A 14,232-nucleotide genomic window follows, 5' to 3' on the forward strand; every position below is an offset into this window, starting at 1 on the left:
AGTCAGCTTTCTTATAGAACCCAGGACCACCAGATCAGGAATGACACTACTCGCATGGGCTGGACCCTCCCCCATCAATCACTATTAAGAAAATCCCCCGGGCTGGAGAGATGGCTCAGTGGTTAAGAGCACTGGCTGCTCTTCCAGAGGTCCTGAGTTCAAATCCCAGCAACCACATGGTGGCTCACAACCATCTGTAATGGAATCTGATGCCCTCTTCTGGGGTGTCTGAAGACAGCTACAGTGTATTCATAAACATAAAATAAATAAAATCTTTAAAAAGGAAAAAGAAAATCTCTTATAGGCTTGCCTATGATCAATCGGATGGAGGCATTTTCTAACTGAGGGTGGCTCCTCTCAGGTGACTTTAGCTTGTATCAAGCTGGCATAAAGCTATCTAGCACACGAAAACAAGTGAGCAATGGAGACATTAATGAAAGACACAAACCATGTACACGTGGAACCAGACTTCTCACGCACCTAACAGCCAACTGGAAGATCTATTTACAAATTAAATGCACGTGCATCTTTATGACGCACCCTATAATATAATCAGCATTGAAAACCTAATATAAATAGGCTTACTGTCTGACCACAAGCTACTGGATTTGTACCCCACGTCAAAGGACAAAACTGTCCTCACAATCTAATAATTAAGAGATGATATTTGGAATTTATATGAAGAAAACAGCACTGACCAGAAAAGAAAACACAAAGACCTACCGCTCTTGAAGGAAGGAGGCAAAGATGGCAGGTATGTAGGTAAGGGTTTGATACTGTTGTATTTATGTATCATTTAGTCATCCCACTTTAACAATCCCAGTAGGCTTTCTCTGTACTCTGACAGAGTTTTGAAATAGGAATTTAAAATTGGCAGTGGCATAGGTCCGTGCTGCTGCACCACACGAAGGGACTGCCATTTCACATTTTCACTGATTTCTGTGTTGAGGGTTAAGCACACACTGTGCCCCCCGCCTCCCAGTGAAATAAGAAGCATACAAAGTATTATTTTCAATATCCACTGATAAGAGAAGTTTGCAAATAGCTAAACCTTGAACATACGGAACAAATCCACAGAATTGTGGATCCCTCACCATCAAGAAATACTGTGTGGCGAGACGGTTGGGGGAGTTGACTCCTCCTAATCTGAAGAACTGTGAAATGCTGAAAAAACTCTAAATTATCTTGAGCATTCTCATGACTCCATAACTCTCATGGTTCAATGCACAGACATTTGGTTCCTGTATGAAACTATTAAAAGACTGTATAAAATTAACCCCAGTTGCATATGTAAGGTACATAGAAGGGTAAATAAATTTAGAGTTAGGCCTGGATTCTCCCTCTGGGAAACATCATCACGTATATGCTAATAGTCCAAAATAAAAAAATTACCCATTCCAAACCATTAAAAAAAATTTGCTTTGATTAATGTGTATGTTACATGAGTGCAGGTGCCTGGAGAGGCCACAAGAGGGCGACAGATCCCCTGCAGCTGCATTTAACAAGCCCTTGTGCATGGCTTAATGTCAGTTGTCTTAAAGGGAGCAAGCATCCTTAAAGGCAGGGTTGACCTCTCTCTTGCTCCACCCTTACACTCCCCCCACCCCAATAGGAACCTTTCTGATTCTAGGCTCTTCGGATAAGGAAGGGCAAATGTGTTTAATAACTGTAAAGTTACCAAAGAGATACATAATTACTAAAATAACACAGCATATAGCTAAGTGGGAATTCAACCTTGACAGACAGCAGAACATCAACAATTCCTAGCACGGGGTATGCAATAAACAAACTGGGAAAGGGGGCCTGGGATACAGAGTCGGGGTTGCAAGCTAAGGTAGGACTTTGGAAGGCCACTCACTCCCAAGGGCCTCCCTTCAGCAGGACTGATGGGAAGCTGGGTAAACACATTTATAGAGGCGATGTGGCATAAAGTCCAAGGTTGAAAAAGGTTCTGTTTATTAGACCTGTAAATCTGCCCTGCCATGCATGTGATTCCTTTATGATAAGGTATATTCACTGTGTAAATACAGCTTTAAAAAACTTATCTAAGTTTATGTGTGAGCTTTAATGTTTAAAAGAATTTAAATTTGTTAAAGATAGATGCTAAACCTCCATCAGAGAAAAATCTTATCCTACTTGAACAAACTGAAATTACAAACAAGCAGATGTTCATATCGAGTTTTATGGTGCAGGAGACGCTACAGCTTAAGATTAGATCTTAGGAAACTGGAATAAAGATTTCCTACTGAGATTTCAATAGACCCAAACCTTCCTCAAACCTGACAAAAGAAAATTCATTAGTCACCAGAAAGCCATTACAGAAGCACGCACTGTAAAATAGCTAGAAAACGCACCGGTTTTCAAAGGTTACTTTCGTGTCGGGCACTTTGTTGGTGCGTGTTTTAATCACTCACAACTACCCTAGGAAATACTGTAAGCTCAATTTAAAAAAAGAAAAAAAAGACAAAGCCAGTTGCCCAAGGCCAGAAAGGGAACTGCAAATCTTAAACCCGATGGAGGTTTAGCATCTATCTTTAATAGATTAAATTCTTTGAAACAGGAAAGCTCACACCTAAACTTAGATCCATTTTTCAAGCTGTATTTACACAGTTAATATACCTTATCCTAAAGGAATCACACGCACGGCAGGGCAGATTTATGTCAGGACTGTGACCTCAGGAAGTTTCTGTTCTCAACGGCACTACTGACTCCAGGATATGACATTTTAATAGGTGAGTGATACAGCCAATGAAAAGACCAAGGGACAATTATCAGGTTTGCTTTGTTGTTGTGGTTGTTGTTGTTTCTACTATAAAGACATAAGCACATAGGGAAGTTCTCTAAATAGCAAATATCAACATAGAGGCTAGGCATGGAACTGAAGGGCAGGACTCTTGTTCAGCATGTGGGAGGCCCTAGGTTCAATCCTCAGCACTAGAAACACACACACACACACACACACACACACACACACACACACACACACAGTCATTTTGGGAGAGCAAAAGGAGGTTGCTAACAGCTTGCCTATCATCTATATTCACCACGTTATTTAAATTTAGTATCATTAGTAAGTCACTGTGTTAAATTTATAATATGGGTATATTATTCTATGTTAACAGGATCCGGGTGGACAGAAGATTTCCTGAGGTGAAGCTTTAAGAGCAGGACATCCTAACTTTGAGCTTCATGTCCCCATGACATAGAGCTCACAGCTGCAATGGCACTTGGAGGGACGTGACTCTACTTCAGAAGCCACCACAGTACTTTGTTATTTTAAGCCTGGGCTATATGTGACTTCTCTCTAGTGCATGACGCCATGGGATGGGTCCCCAGCACATCACAGACTGGGTTTGGTGACACAGGCCTATAATCCCAGGGCTCAGGAGGTGGGCTCAGGGGAGCTGGGCATTCAAGGGCTGTCCTCGGCTACACAGCAAGTTCAAATCCAGCCTGAGTTGCTTGAGACACTGTCCCAAAGCATAAGTTTGTTTTATGATTGTATCGACGAGTTCCTGAAAACTCTAAAGATAGCCAAGCCACAGCTTATTGAAAACTATCATGTGTTTTAGGACGCTTTGCCAACAAGCATAGCCTGTCAAACACCCTGCCAGATGTCAAGTTGTCTTAGTTATTCTGTGTTTTGAAACAGGGTCTCTCCCATATATCCCACACTTGCCTGGAACTCCATTCGTAGCCCAGGCTAAGCTCAAACCAGTGGTCCTCTTGGCTTAGACTCCTGTGTGCTGGAATTACAGGACACCACCACTTCCAGCTTAGATCCTAAGTTTTGGACACCCACGAGGTCCTACATATTTTCAATAGAACAGAATTCCAGTGAGGAAAGTTGGCTCATTAAATATCTTGTGACACTTTATTTTGTAAATACCCTTAAACATTTTTAACGTAAAAAAATATAAATGAAAAGCCGATTTCAATCAATTCTGCCTGCCTGTATTAACATGGGCTAAAATGTGTGGTAGAGATGTTTTTCTTCCTGGAGCATACATTTAAAGGTGGATGGGTTATTTCAGTCTGTACCTAGTCCAAGTTCCCATCAGCAGAGATGGGAGCTAATCTGTTCATCTGGGATCACAGGCAGGCCCGGAGAAAGGTCACATGCAGTTTCAGAGTTTCTCTCTGAGGCAACAGACATGTTCTAAAAGGAGACATTCACAATCCTTGCACAATTTTCTAACTTCCTAAAAAAAAAAAAAAAAAAAAATTAAACTTACACTTAAAACCAGGAATTTTATGGTACTGAGCTGCAACGCAACTTGCCCGTTAAAAACTTATCTAGCCCACAGGACTAACTGTTTCCTAAAAAAAACCCCAGAAAACCAAGGAATATTCCACACTCTGACGTCCAGGCTTCTGTATCCCGTTACAGGGCCAGACTGAGCAGCCGGGGGTTTTGTTAGCAGTGACTCAGAAGGATCACACAGTTCCAAGTTTTCCAAAGACTAGCTCGTGAAAAGCAAACCTCTTAACTAAAATTATGTAGTCTGTCTTCTCCCACCCCCACAAAGCAGTGTGAAGTGACTTGGGAAAGATGGGCTTTCCAACAGAGTTGATCAAAAGTCACTCTGTGTAACGGAGCTTTCATCATCATCGTCGTCATTGTCATCATCATCACCATCACCACCATCATTCCGGCTGTCATGCTGACAGATCCTGGGATTCCCCCCATACCAGCGGAGCACTCTACCACTGAGGCACACTCCAAGCAGCATGAATGAGGTTAGGGACATGTAAAGCCTGTTCTCACCCCAAACCGGTTACTTGAGTGGCTGAAGTGAGTCCTTACCAGAGCAAATATTTGCTTCGAAAGTTTGAAAATAATCACAGTACGAGGAGTGTTTTAGAGAGAGGGATCATCTGTGGTGGGAGACCAGGGGGACTGACAGAGCAATTGTGTGTGCTTCGTAAATGGCACTGTGACGTCACTTCGCTGAGATATGACTTGCAGAGCATCCCGTGGGATATTTTCAAGTTGGATGTCTTTTTGTAGACTATTTTCTGGCGATAGATTGCTACTGGTGACTGGATTATTCTTCATACTGTCTCCGATTCTAGTGTGCATTATAAAGAGAACTAACTGTATTTGAAATTGTGAAGGTGACACTGTAGCAGAGGAATCTTTTTTATAAAAGGTATATTAGTGTGTGTGTGTGTGTGTGCATGTTTGTGTGTACATGTGGGTATGCATGTGTGCATGTGTGTGCAGTCAGATGCCTTGGAGCTGAGTTATAGGAGAACCAAGCTTTCCAGTCAGAAGCAGCATCTTGGTGGGAGGGGAAGACACGGAGCAGGGCCATTTAACAAGTCCCCGGAAAGCAGGAGGCGCCCAGTGAGTGAGGGTGAACTGGAGGGAGGGTAGGTGAAGGAGTGAGTGATGGGTAGGCTCACAGATTCGACAAAGCAGAACCTGGGTGATCTAATCTCTAATTTTGTCAATGTATAAAATATTGAATAGCACAGATAATTTTTAATAAGTTCATTAAATGTAACCGGCATTGCCTGTTCCCATTCACTGGTTAAACCATAGTATTCAGTACCTGTTTACAAATACTGGCCTGGGGGTGGACCTGTACCAACAAGGTCCGCTCTAACAGCCTAATTGAATGACGGGGATAATTATTAGCTGCTTATACAGCCCCAGGTTTCCTTATACCTCAAAGACTTATATACCTAGAAATTGATTCCTTTAGGTTTTAATATTCTGTAGAGATAGGCTGTAAAAATTCACCTATTAAAGTGGGATGTTTATGCAAAGTATGGTTAAACCATATTTAATATTTAAGTCATATGTTAAGGCTAGCGCTTTTCCCTAAGAATAGTGGGTAGTCCAAGAAAGAAAGTGAAGCAGAAACTTAAACATCATATGATGAGAACTGCTCTTTCTAAATGGTAGGGCCTCATTCTAGGTAAGTCAGGATCATCATCAGAGGCAATGCTACATTTCCTGGTCAATAGCAAAAAATTATTAGACTTGGAAACATTATTTTATTATAAGAAAATCAGCCGGAAAAAAAAAACCCAAAAGGATTATTGTCTTAGTCAGGGTTTCTATTCCTACACCAAACATCGTGACCAAGAAGCAAGTTGGGGAGGAAAGGGTTTATTCAGCTTACACTTCCACATTGCTGTTAATCACCAAAGGAAGCCAGGTCTGGAACTCCAGCAGGTCAGGGAGCAGGAGCTGAGGCAGAGGCCATGGAGGGATGTTCTTTACTGGCTTGCTTCCCCTGGCTTGCTCATCCTGCTCTCTTATAGAACTCAAGACCACCAGCCCAGAGATGGCACCACCCACAAGGTGACCTCCCCCCTTGATCACTAATTGAGAAAATGCCTTACAGCTGGATCTCATGGAGGCACTTCCCCAACTGAAGCTCCTTTCTCTGTGATAACTCCAGCTGTGTCAAGTTGATACAAAACTAGTCGGTACAATTAGCTCCTTTCAAATCATTTTATAATTTGTACTTTAATATAATTTCCTTTTTTACGCCTTTTGGTGTACCGCCTACTGATTCCTCTCTCCACCATGTGGTAACTAGTAGAGTGTGTCTGTCATACTACTGCAAAATGGCCACACATGATGGTATAAGGATGCTGTTGAAAGAAGTGTTAGAATAACCTCTTGAAGGAGGGGAAGGCGATGTGGTATTCCCTGCAGGTTGTACAGGGAGTTCAAACACGCAGCTGTCTTGAGTTATCACTGTGCTCGGGGTAGGCTCTGTGGTGACTTTGATTCAGCCATGCCCACGTAAGAATCCCGATTTCAAGTCCCCGTGACTCAAAGGGAAAGAAAGGTTTCCGCAGGCTGTCACTAGTGCCCACTTTGGGGTGAATGGCTATCGGCTAATGTTTCCCCAGGGAAAGTTACACAACACTGGGGTGTGGTTTTCAAGAGAAGAGTAATCAGGAACCAAATGAGACCCTGGGAGATCCAGGAAGGATGGGACGTCTTACATTTCTCATTTGGTTATGTCAAGCAACAATATCTTCCACGAATGACTACTCACACAGTCTATGCTAGCTGCAACGTCTTCTAAAAGATACAGGCCTGCAGGTTACATAAAGATATGTTGGTGTGGCTGCTTAGGTAAAAACTACTGTAATGTATTATACATGTAATATTTATCTAAATATAATATATATTGTGTATAAGCTTACTATATATAATACATAGTTTTTTAATAGTTGAAATTCATAGAATTTTAGCTATCCCCTCTCAATGAATAATTATTTCTTAGAAGAACTAGTCTGACTGACCTTCCACTCTGGGTTTCAGCCATTAATTTCTTCGAGTGACTTAATAATGATTGATTATCTGTGTTCCCCAAATTAGACTCCCAGGTTTCCCAACCTAACTCAATATTCCACTAAAGAAAAGGGCACATTAAAGGAAAATAACAGAGACTAACATTAGAGATTAAAATTAGTTAAGGTATTAAATCTCAAGTCGGACAGAATGCTATTTAAACAATTTAAATGAATACAAGTGACAGCAGTGCACTGGCTGGTTTTGTGAGAGGAAGGAGCCTCAGCTGAGGAAATGCCACCAAGAGATCCAGCTGTCAGGCATTTCTCAATTAGTGATGGATGAGGAGGATGAAGTCCATAGTAGGCGGTGCCATCCTCGAGCTGGTGTCCTGGGTTCTACAATAAAGCAGGCTGAGCAAGCCATGAGGAGCAAGCCAGAAAGCAGCGCCCCTCCACGGCCTCTGCATCAGCTCCTGCCTCCTGGTTCTAGTTCTGCTTGAGTTCCTGTCCCAACTTTCTTCAATGATGGACTATGATCTGGTAGTATAAGCCAAATAAACCTTTTCCTCCCCAAGTTGCTTTTGATCATGGTGTTTCATCACATCAATATTAACCCAATGGCTAAGAGAGTTATCATTTAATATTTTGGATCATTCTAGGAACGTATCTTAAAGTCCCTCCCACATGCATAAAAATGTTTCTCCTATAACCACAGATTAGATGACTTTAACAAATGATTTTTTTTTTTACTATGAAAATGACTATGGATATTTTTATATGCTCCTTTATAATGGATTTTTAGAAGTCTGCTTATTATGCATTTAATTAACTTCAGGGCTGACCACTTATATTGGAGAACCAATCAGGAGTCTCCTCTGTGAGGTCAGCCTGTGCTACAGAGTGCATCCCAATAAAAACAAAATCACAACGGTGGGACTGGTCACCTTAGAAAGAGATGGATGTATATGTAGAAACAATTATGTTTTACATAAGTAACTGTACAGTTACTAGAAAACTCATAAAATGAGAGATGTACTTTACTTTTTAACAGTTTTGTATTGAGAAAAAAGTAAGCAAGCACTGTATCTTAGTTTCACTACTGATATAGACAAAAATGGCTGTTACTATTTAGTAGATGCCAAGTGCTCAGCACTGCTGTTGGCACACAGAAAGTCTGGTGACACCCCGGATGGCTAAAAGCAGTGTATCTCACCCTGTACATAACACTCAGATGGAGCCAAGAGATGGTATAAAACCAATGCTCACTTCACATCAGGAAGCTAAAAGATGTAATTCCATATATAATCTTATTTCCATGAAATCTAATTCTCATTGACGATGCTACATAAATAAACGCGCTTGACTATAAATAACCACTTGAAGATGTTTCAATGAAACCCTGCCCCCCTCCTCCCTGTAGAACCAAGAGCCCAGAAAATGAGCTTTTGGTGTTTTATGCGTGTTCTGAAAACACCTCTTTAAAACACATGAAACAGATTTTTAGAAACAGATTTGTAACAAGCACTTTATAGGAAACTGGAAGTCCACTGCCCACACTTTATGGCCAGGACGAAAGGAGGGCATTGAGGCTGGGTATACTCATATGCCAGGGTATCTTAATGTTAGCAAGAGACTATGGTGACATTATAGAACACCCACTTTTGAATCTTTCTGCACTGAAAAGAATAAACAGCATGTTTTAATTTCACCACTCAAACCCATCAAAGGCGGCTCAATTCATTCTTGGTGAGCACGGACAGCGCTAGAGATGAGTTTTTGCATGCAGCAGGTTTGATGATGCATAGGATGGCTACAACTCACGTTCTCTAACCTTGGACCTAATGCTCACAGGGCTGAGAAAGGTGAGGTTCACCCAAGAGCTCAGAGAGCCGGGGCTGGCAAAGGCAAAGGCTTACGGCTGCTGCCCCAAACCACACGGCCATTTCTGCCCGCCAGAAACCTAGCTCCCCTTTGCTTCTTTTCCCAGTAAGTTAATAAAACGGTGGCTATGCCTCAGCTCAACCCCCACCCCCACCCCCTTGCTCACCAACACTTGCTCTGAATCACTTTTTCATGTCTCCACTATCCAGGTACTGCTTCTGGTTGTTAAAAAAAAAACCACCCAAAAAGGAAAATCCCAGCTGTTTGAATTTACCAAAGATGACGCAGGGGCCAGATGTGCTCAGAGAGGCAGCACCCAGCTGACCTTCCTCCTCCACCAACGTCCCAGGAGGGAAAAGCTGCTCCTTCTCCACACTGTCTCAAATACCCTTCCACTCAGAGACCCGCCTTTCTGTTGCTTATTCTCCACTGGTGGATTACTTACTTCCCCTCTTGACCTAGGGTTGACTTTATTTTGCGCATGGATTAAAGGTATGTGCTAGGGTTGGGTCACACTACAGGCACTTGTTTTCAGTAAACAGAAGGCCAGAGGATCAAAGGCTGAAGCCATACCACAACTAGAAATAGTGCACAGTCTTGGGGAACACAGTGTGACCAAATATCCTGCAAGGGCTTCCCTCTCAAACTGAGTTCAGTTCAGAAATGGCTCCCCTTCTACAGGGTGGGACTGAATTCAAACCTAGCATCTAGTGCCAGGAGCCTCGGAAACGAGCTGGTACGGTCCCTGAGCACTAGGCACTGTTGGTTCTTTGTACAGTGAAAGTGTTGATAGGGAACAGCTCAGAGACCGAAAGCAGGGATGTCCTTGAACAAGAGTAGACTCAAGCCCACCATCAGGCTGTCTAAGGCTCTGGAGCCCCCAGCCCATCTCCTGCTTTCCCATCCTCTCTAAATCCCTCAAACGGCCTCCTATGGCCCCAAAGTCTGTTGTTTATTTTGACTTTGGGAAAAATAAAATGGTAAATATACAGAAGACAGAGGATAATGTAGTGAGCTCTATTAGCCATGAAAATTATGGAAAAGCTCTTGACTTAATCTCTACTCCTAGTTTCTTTTAAAGCCAGGTCTCTCCTCTCCTCTCCTCTCCTCTCCTCTCTTCTCTTCTCCTTCCTTTCTTTTTTTTTCAAAGATTTATTTATTTATTATCTATAAGTACACTGTAGCTGTCTTCAGACGCACCAGAAGAGGGTATCAGATCCCATTACAGATGGTTGTGAGCCACCATGTGGTTGCTGGGATTTGAACTCATGACCTCTAGAAGAGCAGCCAGTGCTCTTAACTGCTGAGCCATCTCTCTAGCCCCTAAAGGCAAGTCTTAAGCCAGTTGGCAACTTTTATCTCTGTTATCTCTCTAACATGAGCACCGTTTCCTTATTAATCCCCAGCCTGGCCATCGGGTTTTCCTTCTGAGGATGTCTGCTCTGACATCCACCAGTTCCTAGAGTTGCGCACAAGGCTCTTCATGATCTGGCACCGCCTGTCTTTCCAGACTTTGATGTTCAGGTTTAATTTTTTCCTTTTCCCTGCTTTATTTCCTTGATTCTACTGCCTCACTAGCACAGCCCTCTCTCACCAGGCTTCTACTGGGTCCTCTTACACACTGCCTGTCCTGCCTCAGGTCTCAGCACATAGGTCACAACCTCTGAGAAACACCCACATTACATGCATAGGGAATGGCCCCAGACCCCGAAATGAACCAACACAGCACAGGTAGCCTGGCTAGGCTTCAAGGAGGCCCACCCTCACCCTAGGGTTCCCACCTGAAAATAAACACTGGTTTACGGCTTTCTTCTCGTTAGAAACTGACTCTCCCCTTGCTAGGGACTGTATTAAATTTTTAGTGGTGTGGTCACCATTCTTTAGCATAACTTCCTCATACCTGCATGTGCACATAACTGTCACACAAAAATGTCCTGGCAGGGCAAATGGAGCACACCTATAATCCCAGCACTCATGAGGATGAGGCAGGGGGATGCTGAGATTGAGGCCACACAGGCTACAGGGGAAGCCCTTTCTCAAAAATGCCACAACAAACAAACAGAACCTCCAGGTGCTGTGCAGGTGGAAAGCAGGCTCAAAGAGTAAAGATTCTTTATCAACACAGCCAAGGACGCCTTATCTGAGGGCTTGGGACACTGCCAGAAGTGTTTCAAATTTCTATTGTTCTTTTGAAATTTTCAGAATATTTTCAAATACACAAAGAGGCTACCTGAAGACGAGACCCAAATCTAAATAAAAATTCACTTGTCTTTCGTAAAACGTACTAAAAATATCATAGTAACGAAGGTAGAAAACAACTGCGTGCTGATCTTAAAGTGACCATCACCTTCCAAAACCCAAACCAAAGCAAACCAACAAAACCAGCACCCGAGGCCATCAGAGCTTCCTGGGAGGGAGCCGGCCAAGAGGGCTGCCCCTGCCTCTACAGATCACACTCCAACACAGTCTGCCTGCATTTGAAGATTAACTGTGAGGAAGATTTTTGAGGAAATGTCAACCACTCTAAAGATTCTCTTCCCTTATTTACAATACCAAATGCAGGCATTGATAAAATAGAAGTAAAAAGAATTCTCTGTGCTAACAAGTCTAATTTAGGCTGTGAAACCATGGTTTTGGCTTTTTGTTTATATATGTTAACAAAGGTTTTGTTTATAAATACCACCCGTACTTTAAATGATTTTATCACCACAGTGGTCATGCCAAACCAATTAGTTTTTATAAATATTTTTAAACACTGTGTGTGTGTGTGTGTGTGTGTGTGTGTGGTGTGAATTGCGTACACCTGTGGCGGGCTTCATAGAAGTCTGAGGAAGGCACTGAGAGTTCTATCACGCCGCCTTATTCCTTTGAGGCAGGCTTTCTCCCCAAATCCGGAACACACATTTGTCCCCAAGGCTGGCAGCCAGCCTACCCCAGCAAACCTCTTGTCTGCCTCCTACAGTGCTGGGTTGCAGTGCACAAGACAAGGCTCTGCTTACTACCTGGTGCTACATCTGAACTCAGGTCCTGCGGTTGCATAGCAGATGTTCTAACCCACTGAGGCATCTCACTAGCTCCTGAAGTTTATTAGTCATATGTTCTATTTTCTCCACCCCCCCCCCCTTTTTAAAGTTGGGGAATCTTACCACGTTGCCAAGATGAGCTTATCATGTTCCTGGCCTCAAGCCCTCTTCCTGCCTCAGCCTCTTAAGTAGTAAGTAGTTGGAGCTACAGACATAAGTCACTGCTCCTAGCTTAACTTCAGTTTAGCTTAACAAAACTAGGGAGGTGTGTGTGTGTATGCTATGTGCGCATGTGTGTGTGTGTGTGTGTGTGTGTGTGTGTGTGTGTGTATGTACATTCATGCATGCTTGTGTCTTTTTCTGAGACAGGGTCTAGAAAGAGACCTGGCCTTGAACTTGTGATGTATCAAGGGTGACCTTGAGCTCCTGATCTTGCCTCTACATGGCTGCATCAGAATATACTTATTTCGAACTTTCAAATTCATAACTTATTAATGATATACACAACACAAACTCCCTAGTCACCCCCAACACTTAGGTGGAATTTACTACTTTTATACTCTTCCAAATGCATTATTAGTTTGATCTTCCCCACACACCTGAAATATATATGTTTTATTTGTGCATCTGTGTGTATTTAAGTATGGGCATGCACGCACTTTGGCACATGTGTGGAGGTCAGAGAACAACTTGTGGGAATTTGGTTCTCTCCTTCTGCCATGCGGGTCCACGGATCCAACTGGAGTTGTCAGGCTTGGTGACAAGCACCATCACACACTGAGCTGGCTTGCCAGCCTGGTGCCAGCCTGGTATGTACTATTCCTGCCTGGGTTTTGCAGAGAGCTCGTCCTGCTACAACTCTGACGAAAGCTCCTCTAAGTGAGGACATGGACTCAGGATGAGTTCCAGCATAAAGAACATTGTCTTTGCTGTGGTGGAAGAACTGATGTCAGAGGTGAATAGGTCCCCATGGCTGCTTGTCCCCTGACTCACTGGACAAGGATTGTGGTCTTCCACTGATGACAGGAATCCCCAGGCTGGGTCAGTTTACCTCCCGGGCCTTTTCCACTGCTGCTTTTTGACAGAGCAGATGTGCTGCACAAACGCAGAACGAGAGATGACGCTGAGTTTGTCCTGCTAGGGAGGTGACTACGTGAGGTACAGGCCACACAAGGGAACCACACAGTAGATGTTAACAGGACCAAACTGTCTCGGGGAGACCAGATAGACTTGCAGCTCTATCCTGCAAGGTCTTATAGGGGTCTGCCACCTCTGTTTTGGAAGAGGTATCCAAGTATCATCCAATATAAGTCTTTTGTGGGCAAAGATAATTAAAAACTAACAGTGTCACTGAAGGGCTCTGGGTCGGGGGATGCATACCAGCACCCTGCTCTCCAGTGACAGTGGGCAGACCATGACCAAGCCTGGGTGGGCTGTTTAGCAGCTTTGGGTTTCGGTTTTCTCATTTAGTACAGTCACACTGCCTAACAGCATTCCTGGGCTCCAAGCCACTTTTATAGATTAGCAAATATATAAAATTCTACTTGGAAAGGAAAGGCCTCTGCCAGGTGGTCACCATTGTGGACGTGAGTCACGTGCAGACCATCAAGATGGCCAGGGAAACTGAAGTCCTGGGCATGACCGGCTCGCAGGGCCAGTGCAAGCAGGTTCGTGTGGAATGTGTGGGTGACTCTCTCATCTGAAATGTCAAAGTCCCCGTTAGAGAGGGTGATATATTCACCCTACTGGAGTCGGAAAGAGAGGCTCAGGTGGGGCTGGCCTTGCTACAGCGTCCTGGCTATCGACCACTTAGCCCATGGGATAGTATGCAACTGTTAAATAATGCTTTCGTATTGTTTTAACTCTTGGGGGAAAAGAGAAAAAGGAAGGAAAGGGGTGCTAAGGGTCACACCAAAGACATCTAAAAAGGATGGTGAGAACCGCCTTGTTCATGGAGAGACAGAAGCAGACTAAGGTGTGACAAAGTAAACCTACAACTAGGAGCCAGGTAGAGTCTTGGTGTGACAGGAGATATTGATAGCCCCAAGGACTTCTTTAATGG

The 14,232-nt window shown here is 43.4% G+C and overlaps 1 protein-coding gene across 7 annotated transcripts in view; it reads right to left on the reverse strand.

The window, feature by feature from the left end:
• Window positions 1-14,232, reverse strand: part of Sgms2 (sphingomyelin synthase 2) — a 74,110-nt gene that overhangs the window by 21,244 nt on the left and 38,634 nt on the right. For 2 of the 7 annotated variants that reach the window (XM_029537861.1, XM_029537863.1), the window contains exon 2: window positions 4,042-4,202. The exons of 4 other annotated variants lie outside the window; for them this stretch is intronic. The gene's annotated coding sequence lies outside the window, so the exon portion shown is untranslated. Of the gene's footprint in view, window positions 1-4,041; window positions 4,203-9,421; window positions 9,468-14,232 lie in introns of those variants that run through there. One more of the 7 variants, XM_029537864.1, reaches the window with a different exon arrangement.

The sequence above is a fragment of the Mus pahari genome, chromosome 4 (genome assembly GCF_900095145.1).
Source record: "Mus pahari chromosome 4, PAHARI_EIJ_v1.1, whole genome shotgun sequence".
NCBI lineage: Eukaryota > Metazoa > Chordata > Mammalia > Rodentia > Muridae > Mus > Mus pahari.